This window comes from Phalacrocorax carbo, chromosome 2 (assembly GCF_963921805.1).
Source record: "Phalacrocorax carbo chromosome 2, bPhaCar2.1, whole genome shotgun sequence".
In the NCBI taxonomy this organism is placed as follows: domain Eukaryota; kingdom Metazoa; phylum Chordata; class Aves; order Suliformes; family Phalacrocoracidae; genus Phalacrocorax; species Phalacrocorax carbo.
The window spans coordinates 65,230,513-65,240,435 of record NC_087514.1 but is presented as its reverse complement, the minus strand read 5'-3'; the positions used below and the strand labels follow the sequence as shown (position 1 = coordinate 65,240,435).

General features: G+C 41.5%; 1 long non-coding RNA gene across 1 annotated transcript in view; it reads left to right on the top strand.

Annotated features, from left to right (window-relative positions):
- The first annotated feature begins 221 nt into the window (after positions 1 to 221).
- The window catches only part of LOC135311716 (uncharacterized), a 99,277-nt gene continuing 89,575 nt past the window's right edge, over positions 222 to 9,923 (top strand). Inside the window, exon 1 of the long non-coding RNA XR_010371301.1 lies at positions 222 to 284. This is a non-coding gene — a long non-coding RNA (uncharacterized LOC135311716). The remainder of the gene's footprint in view (positions 285 to 9,923) is intronic.

The following is a 9,923-nucleotide window of genomic DNA, read 5'->3' as shown; positions in this document are numbered from 1 at the left end:
TTGATGGATACTATTTTCATTATATTACTTTAATGCACTATTGTGGACACACCGTTCTGTGCTGTAAAAAAGTAACGCAAGAAAAACACAGGCCTTATACGTGCAATTACATCCACTGCACCTCAAAAAGAAGACAATTAGTGGAGTGCATTCCCCCAGAAAGCCATCCACAGAGGTCAGAGTTCAGGAGTAACATTTCCTTTCTCCTCTCTCCTCCCAGAAAACTAGACATTAGCAGCATCAAATCATCTGCTGAGCACTCTAACTAAAAGGAAACATTATGGGTAAGTAACAGGCAATGTAGTTGCCTAAACAAACAGAGTTTAGACAGACAGACTGTGATCCTAGTGTTCTAGTGTTTCTAAAATGTGGTTGTTTGGCTGCTTTTTTTCTTTATTTGGTTGGGGGTTTTTGTCTGTTTTGTTGCATATTTTTGGTAAGTTTTTGTTTGTTTGTTATTTTGCTGGTGTCTAATGTTAAGAAACAGTTTAATACAGAGGATGCTGCCTTGATTTGTTGCTAACATTAAAATACAATTTGCCCCTTTTAGTAAAATTACTGTGCGTGCCTGCTAAGAAGAAAGTGAGAAGAATAAGTAAACTAGACTCCCAAATTTGAAATTATTCTCTTTTTTTGAGTATTGAAAGCATTTGTGGAGCTAGTTTTTTCCCCATTTTAGTATGTGCTAGTAATGCCCAGCTGGAACTGAAAGAGGCTTAGACAGCCTGCGAGATGCTGTCCTTGCCGTAGGAGTGGAAAGGAGGCCAGAAATACCAGCACTTCTGTAACTCCACTAAATTTTCAGCCCATTTGAGCAGAGAGATGTAGCTTGGATAGGGTTTGGCTCAGTGTTTTTGGGGCACTCGGAGTCAGTGATTCCTCCCTTCTCTCCAGCTACTGTAATGCAGCCCTCCTCCAGAAACACGTGGACAAGGCACTACCTATTACTAATGACTGCTAAACAGTTGCTGCCTTTCATTTCTTAGTCTGTTCACCAGGGGCTGGCTTGTACGAGGAAGGTGGCTTGTCCACAGCTGGGTTTGGTGCAGGATACCTAAAACAGCTGGGGATAGATCTTCTTTTTATGGGCACATCCAGAAAAAGGACATGGTAGCTCTTGGTGAGGCTGGCAGCAAATGGGTTGCTTGCTGTGTTTGGAAGTTCACTCCATCATTCGTTTCTCGTATCTATTTTAATTGCAAGCTTTTCAGGATGCATAGTCACCCCCCACCAGCTTGTTCCCAGCACCGAGGCTCTGATCTTGGTTGATGCTGGGGTGTTGCTGTATTTTATATGATTAGTAGTAGTCTAATATTGCTGAGAAACACCCCCTTGACCGCTATGGGGTTTGGTGTCACTTCAGGAACGGCTTCGCACCAGTTCTAGGTCTGAAAGAGGTGATACAACTTCCACTGCAGATAATCTGCAGCCCTTTAGGATCCCTGCTATGTGTAAACTCATCCTCAATTAACCTGCACAAAATCAGAAGCAGGGAGGTTACAGGAAAAGGGGGAGAAGATCATGGGCTGAGAAGCAGCAGCAGGTTATATGGAGCTGTAGGATGGGTAGGACCTTTGGGTTAAAATTAGAGTGCCCACTGTGCTTATAACCAACACCATGGGGATTTTCTTTAATGAAAGGCTATATAGGTCCGCAGTTTTTTGTTTGAGGAGATTTTAAACAGTGAACAGCAATTGAAGCACTAGAATCAAAGGCAGAGGCAAGAAATCTGTAGGTGCCTTGCAGTTGTTGGTCTACTGTATAATACTAAATACAACTGCTGGGGTGATTTTTAGTTTATGTTACCTATATACTCCCTTCCCTTTAATGATACCTTTTGTGGTCATGTTTTTGAGGAGGCTGATGGAAATTGCTGTGAGCCTGTTCCTAGGCATAGCTAATGGCAGAACCGGGGCTGCATTTTGTTAGTCATCAGCCCTGTGTCTGACCTCCACATGTGTGTGCATCTAATAACAAAAATGTGTGTTGATAAGCAGTATTTTATGAAAGAATTATTTGCTTAAAATATTATTTTGGCTTAACATCTGCATGTGGATTGAAAACTGGCAGTGTAAAACAGAGTAATTCTAAAAGCTATATGACAGTATAAAGCTGGTGTGAGGGAACCTGCTGGGACAGTCGTGGTGAAATCAGATTGGCAGAAATAAGGGTTGACCTGTTAGTTGGAAGAAAGAGGCCAGTTTATAACTGTGGTATGTTACTCTGTTAAAAATCGTATTTTATACTCCCTTAGTTTACTTTCTTTAATCTGAAGGCTTGAAAGTCTTAGAAAAGTAGTTAGAAGTAATTTTGGTCTCTCTGCTTTTCCTTGGGTATTTTTTCTTGTTTAGTTTTTTTCTTTTTTTGTAAGGCGATGCAGGTTGAGTAAGCTCCAAGAAAATGAAGTACCAGGGATGGGGCAGAAAATAGTGTCTGTTATTTCATGTAGCCGGAGAAAGAAGCAACACCTTGGAGGTGAATGATAGGTATTATTATAAAAGAGTTGTAGCTCAGGGCAGGTGAGTGGTGTGTTAATGAGGAGCCACCTCCTGCTTTCTGACAGATGACTGTCATTGTTCAAATGCTGCCATCAGATTGATTAATAACTGGTTCATCCTGCCCTGCAGTTGGAGTAGACTGTCTTCATTCTTCCACTGATTTCTTTAATCTGCTGACCTGGAGATGACCCAATAGAGGTGGAGCTGAGATTAGCATTTCATTTCTTGTAGAACAACAAGAAAAAATTCACAAGGGGGGAGGGGAGGGGGCAGAACACTAACTAAAAAGTCAAAGAATGCTCCTGTCCCCAGAGCAACCCCCAAACCTATTCAGCATGTGCAAGGGGAAGAGTCTCCAATTTATGAATAGGCAGTTTTACTATTTGAGACATTTATATTTTTAATAAAGATTTAAATCAGTCATGTTCATTTCTGCAGTGTCAGCTTAACCTATATCGAAAAATGTATAAGGTGTCTTCAGAACACACAAAAGAATGTAAAGACCTGTGTATTGAGGGGCAGGGGAATGAGCTGATATAACATAAAAATGCTTGCTTTGCCTTAATGTCTCTTAATGTTCACTAAATTCACTATTAAAAGACCAAATAGTAAACAGCATGCTTTGACAAGTGAAATACAGGCATATTATCCCAGATGACTGTTATTATGCGGAAAGAATGGCAATTCTCCTTCAAGATTTGTGTAATTTTCTCTCTTTTCTTGATTTAAACTCTTCTGAAAGCAATGGCATGGTGAGTTTACCTTTCTCCTTGTCATATGTTGGCAAGGTGTGATGGCTCTCATCTGCTTCGGGAGCATGGAGCACAATATAATAGTCAACTTGAGCCAGAGGGATCCTTGTAACTAATTAGGATTCAATTTTCAGACTTTTTGGAACATTGCTTTGGCCAAAAGTTACATGAAAATATCCTTCAAATAGCTTGTGAAATTGGCTCATTTCTGGCACTCTTTTAAAATTACTGATCCTTCTATTACATGGACCAGCTCCGCAATTTAAGACTTCTCTATTTAAATGCAACATTTATAACATTTTACAAGAACACCTTTTATTCCTTCCATCTTCCTGGAGGATGAGGTCCCCTCCCTCCTCCTTCCTCATTACTTACAAAAGCAACCATGCCTTTCTATCCTGGACCTCCACAACAGAGCAGAACACGCTTATGGGATTTAGCTAATCAGATGTATAGACCTAGAAGGGCTCCCGTTTGATCATGCGTACTCTGTTCATGTGTACATACCATGTAGAGTACCTTTAGCTGAGTTAAAGCATTATGCCACTTCTGAATTAGTTGTTTTGTTTCTACAGGGGGCAACCTTCCTTTTTTGAGGGAGGCTTATGTTTTCAGATATAAGTGGTGAGAAGCCAAAGCCAATAATTATCAGCTTCAAATCTCCACACTGCGGTTCTGAATCATGATTTGTGTTTTAAACACACTCAGCCTTACAGCATGTGAGATTGCTTTATGCTCACAAAATACATAAATAGATGCTAGAACAAAACAGAACCCAGTAGAAAAAGAAACAAGAGTTTTGTCAAAAGGAAAACATAGCCAGCTGCTCATTTTTCATACTTAATATCTATAGCACCGTAGTCCAAGTCATTTCTTTACTGTGGAGTCATTTTTGAACAGTTACCTCTGTCTGCAGAATGTAACTTAAAGAAAGAAAGAAAATTTTGATGTAGGTCAGCCTCTAGTAATCAAGGGTTTTGAGCACAGAAGATTCCAAATAGAAATCTTAAATCAGTTCCCCTTTACCTAAAGGTACATGTCAGTAAAATATTCACCTTGTCCTGTGCAATCTACATAACCTGGTGCTTCATTCAATGCCATGAGACCACGCTATGCCCCCACATGCAGCCTTGGTAAACTGGTGTTACTTTTCAAGTAGCTTCAGCTTGGAAACATCAACATGAAATGGCAAAAGTTGTCTTTTCAGCAATGCCCATTAGAAGATGCTTAAGATTCCTATCTCAGGACTTGTATTGACAAACTGGTGTGTCAGTGTGTCTGAAAACTGCTTTTTTGTTATGTAGGTGGGTTCCTTCTACTTAAACATAACTTAGAAAGGAGGATATCCAGAAGGTGAGAGAGAAAAAAGAAGTTTTCGGGGAGAAAGCTGAGTTGCAAGTGGTGGAAAATAGGAGACTTGTCTGCTTTCAGCAGTAGGATAAAGGAGTAGAAAGTTGCTGGGTGAGAGCAGGAGAGCCAAGGTGTAGCCTGCAGAGGATTCAGAATAATCCTGGATCCCATTTAGATCAATGGCATAATTACCAATGACTTCAAGTGGGTCAAGATTTCAGCTTCACATCCCCAGGTTCACAGGCAGGATGGTCAGTGTGTCTTTCATGTACAGGCAGTCTTGTGGTCCCTCTCTGCTTATTTTAGCTCCCCTTACTGTAAAGATTTTTTTCAAAGAAATATGGAAAAACAACTTAACACACAATTTTATCCTTGCATCTTTCAAGATGGTTTGTTTAATGTGACACTTTCTACATAGCCATTGCAAGCACTAGCTAAAATGGTGGAAAGGGGGACAGTGTGTGGGACCTGAGCTGAACGTTGGAGTCTCTTGTAGTAACTAGCTAAGTATTTGTTGCTGGTTTCATGAGGAAATTGATTTGGCATATTTAACATTGTTTCTTTATTTTATAGGTAATGGACTATTCCCCTAGCTCTGTTATAAAGTAGTGTGCACATATATATAGAGAGATATATATATATATCCATCTCTCTCAGATTTACAACTCTGCTGTTTCACTAGGGATACACTTAATGTGGTATAAGTCTCTGGATATGACAATTAAATTCACATGACCCACAGACTACCTCACAACCCAAAACTGCCCTTTGCATATTACAAGAGAATAGTGATTACCCTCTAATCACTTATTAAATCTGCTTTTCCAATGAAATTTTGTCTTTATAGGGCCTAAAAATATGGAAGGAAAAAATCTGGTGTTTGTAAGAAAAACCAGTAATGTCACAGTGGCCATTATCTGTACTTCTGCTAAATATGCTCAAAAGGCCAGTATCACGTTTCTTCCCTATCACAAGCTTACTGAAATAAGAGAACCTTTTGTTCAGAAGAACTTTATATGCATAACTGCCTAAGTAACTTTGTAAATGGATTATTTGGTGTGGTGAATAATATTGCACTGAACTAGCAATGACTTAGCATGTTTGTTATGTGTATGTGTATTTTTCTACTATTGCCATAAGCTGGAAGCGCAAGAGCACGGTGTTTTCTGCATTATGTTTGAGATGCCCAGAGTCTCTAAAAAGAGAGATTGAGGCTTGGCTGAGTCAACTCAACATTTCATTTTGCTGAAGAAGATAAATACATTTTCATTTAATTTACTGTGGGAAAGTCTTTAAAAGCTAGGTCCCATGGCACTTTTGGTGGTAGCAGATTTCTGCACCTGGGTTTTTGGCCAAGGTTACTATGTACTAGCTGTCCCCTTGACTGCCATTCTTCATCCCAGAGGTGACTGAATTTCAGTGATGGGTGAAGTGATTTTTCTGTTTTGACTTAGGATATCTTTGGACACAAAGCCTAAAATAAATGCGAGATATAATTAAACACACAGTGCAGAATTTTGTATATGGGGGAAGGGATAGACAACCAGTCTGTTTCAACCTGCAGCTTAGATCAGGGTGTGTGTGCATGCCTCCACAGCCTTTACGAACAGCAATGGGAAAGTGGCTTTAGTATTAAGAAGTAAAGGCAAAAATGCCAGTTCTCGTTGGGTGAGACTACTGCGTTCTGCAGCTTGTTTGGGACTGAGCCAAGGCTGTGAAATCTGAATATGGTTATTGACCCTTCTCATAACTACAGAGGAGAAATAGTCTGGTGAATAAGCATGGGACTCAGCAGAGCTCCTTGCCCTTTTATGAACTACCTGTGTTATGCTGGGTAAATGCCCTATGGAAGTATGCACCAGCTCCCTGTTTGGAAGAAAGGGATGGAATAGCATCTCCCTAGTCTATAGAGGTGAGAAAACCCACACTAAATACACTGTGCCTTTAGACTCTGATGAGGAGGCACAAACGAAAGCCTATATTTAGAATTTTAATGCTGATGTGACTAAGATTAACCTCAGATTTCATCTGACATTTTCAGTTGAGATCAGCTACAGCTGCATCACCTGGATCATATTTTCACTGGAGTTCGGGGCTTAGGGGAATCACTGCTTTGGCTTGGGCCCCCTACTCTAGTGTGGAGACTTTTTCCCTAAGCTGACCCAGGATCTTCCAGGCTGGCCTCTCTGTCACTCCAGTTTCATGCTGTGGCTGATGTTGTGATGGTGCAAAGCTGGAGAATATAAGCAGATCTCAAAAGAAAGAGTCAGTGTCCCCTAACCAAGTCATGTGCATGCCTGCATACTCACCTTCATGGTATACCAGGAACTCACAGCAGTCATCTTTTCACAGCAGTGCTAAGAACATATATTTCACATTGGTACCATTATTATTAACAGCAAATATGAGTGAGGAAAAAAGGAGGGGTACCAAGCACACAACCCTGCTATTAACCCTGCCACTCCAGTTTTCTTTTTCTTGAGCCTGAATTCAACTTGAAGCATTATTTTGAAACCTTTTGAATTTAACCCCAAACTCACCCTCCCAATATCCTATTGTTGTTTCACAGTAACAAATCAAACACAACCAGTCATCTGTCAGCGGGTCCTGTTCAGCACAAAGTCTGTTTTCACCCATCTGAGTCTGCAGGACAACATCAGACTGCAAGTCCCCTCATCAAATGTTTGTGGGGACCTATTCAAAATTTAAATTTTCCTTACCTGCCTGTGCTGAGCTTTTGCTGCTGGTGGGAGAGTCTGATTCCTCTCCTCCCACGAAGGAGGAAAGAACCTCCCTTGGTGGAGAACTGTGGGGTTTGGTTTTTTTTCCTGCCTAAAACTTGTCCTGTTTTACTAACTTGTCCTGTTTAGGCTCCACTAACACCAACCCTGTTAGTGCTCCGTCCTATTTCCCACCTCCATGCGGCATCACAGACACTACTGTGCTGCCAGCTCTGCTTCTTGAGAGAGTGAATGGAGTGCAGGCAGTCAAACAGCGTGAGCTGATATCGTCCCTGGCAGAGACCCATAGCCTCCTGTCCACCTCTGGTAAACTGATTTAGGGTTGCCAGCCTGCTTAACAGATTGGTTTTGATCTGAAGCAACATAGAGCTCAGGCATTGAAGACACAGCTCAGCCTGAACCCCCAAACCAAAGCTTTCGTTTTGGCAGCCAGGAGCCTGGCACCGCATGGGTGAGTGGAACAGAGGCATAGCGCTGCTGGAGGCACCCATGTAGAGCCATCCCTGCTGATACACTGTCAGACTGGGGTTATCCAGGGGAGAGAGGCTGGAAGGGCCTATACCTCAAATATCTTGTGATTCCAACCCATTGGTTTGCAATCCCTAAAATCCTCCCCAGCCTTGTAAAGCATTAGTGGACAGATGGATCTCTTCTCCAGGACATCAGAGTTCCTCGGTGCAGGACCCCTCTAATGTCAGGAAATACTCAATTTATCCCCCTCAGTGGTGGGGAAGCTGAGACAGGAAGGCAGCAGGGCCAAGAGTCATGCTGGAGGGCTGCAAGAGTGCGGCAGCCCTACTGCTCACCCAGCCACCTCCACCCAACATTGGCTGCACCCCAGCAGCTCACCGGAGGCTGACCTCAGCCTGGCTCTTGTCCGACCGGCTGCGGCACGTGGCCAGCACGCCCCGTCCATGGGCGCTGCATCCGAGCCCGTGGCAGCAGCTGGCAGCGGGCATTGGTTATGGGATCTGGACCTTGTGCTGTACCCAAATACAGCATAGGTTAATTTGCAAGAATCGAGCAGGAATATTTCAGCATTGGCACCAGTTACTGACAGGCTTTCAGAAAAGAGATTTTTTCCCACCTGCATGTTATAAAACCATAGTAAATGGAAACTGTAATCTCTCGACATTAAACAAATGAGGAAGCTGCATTCTGAAACTCATAAGTCACCACCAGCCTTTACCAAATAATAACAACTGCATTGCTGATGGCCTTGTCTCTCGCTGTTAGCACACTGAATGACAGGGAGTAGTGTGTGCTAGTGAGAGTATCTCATTTGCTCCAAGTACTGCAAGCATTCCTGCAAATCCACAGAGGCTCTTGGTAATCTTTTGCAGGTGGTCAGATTTTAAATATTAGAAAGAAGTGAAGTAACATATTAAAACAGGAAGATAAGCATTTCCTTTGTTTGTTTGGTTTTTTTTTTTTTATTAATTTACTAAAGCAATGCATCTTGTTTGTGTCACCTATTAGCTAGTTTTGTAAAATCCTGGTGGATTGATGAATTTTCTTTTTTTTTTTAAACTCTGATTTGCAACTCCACAAAACTGTCTCTTTCACACAGAGAATAGACTGGAGAAGCAAGATAACTAGTTTACTAACAAGGCCTGATATCTTGAAACTACGGTGGTAAGATTTAATCTGAATAAGTAGCAAGATTTTAAAATGTGGGATAGAGGTTATACAGATAAACACCATTTTTCCCTGCAGGTATGCACAAAGGGATAAGCTGCCTGTTGGTAATTACTAGAAGATTGCAATCCAGTTAATGTGGCCTGTAGACCTCTACCTGATTCACAAACAAAGGAAACACCCAGGCGTTGCATGTTCAGGAGGCCATGCTCAGATCTCGTTTAAAGGGCTGTGACTTGGGTACAAAGAAATCTCTCCACCTCTAGCTTAGCTCTGCAGTAAATGCTCTTGTTAATAAATCTACCCAGGCCAGATGGTCTGATAAAAGAAATATATGGATGGAAAATATACATGGCAGTGATTGACTTTTCCCCTTCCAAGTGTTTAAAATATTTCTCTCAGATATATCCACCTCACCTTCGTGAAATAGGTCCATTGGACAGAATCTTCAGGGTTTCTGATTAGTTTGCATTTCCTTTTATTCAGCAATCAGCTATGATGGCAAATGTCCTCTCTGACTAATTATGAGCATGGTATTCTGCACAACCAGGGCTACTAGCAGAAAGGAGTGGTTAGAGGTGGATTTTGCAAGTGGTAGTCACAGGTGCATGTCTTTTCTACCACCACCTTGCTGTACTCTTAAACTCAGCAGGATGTACCAAATACATTCATCTTTTTAGTCTTTCACCTAACATATGATGCACCCCAAAAACCTCATTAGCTTAAGTTTATGCCAGAAATTGGTTAAGAATAAAGTGTCTGGAATAGCCAGGCTAGAAAAGGGAGGCAGGCAAACATTGTGGTGTATGTTGTATTAAAAAAACCCAAACCAAAAACCCAGGGTTAATTCTCTAGTCATAGATATACCTTGGGGGGCACAGAAAATGGCAAATGTTTTCCCCTTTAACTAATGATTTTGCAGAAAAAAAAAAAATCCTTGCAAT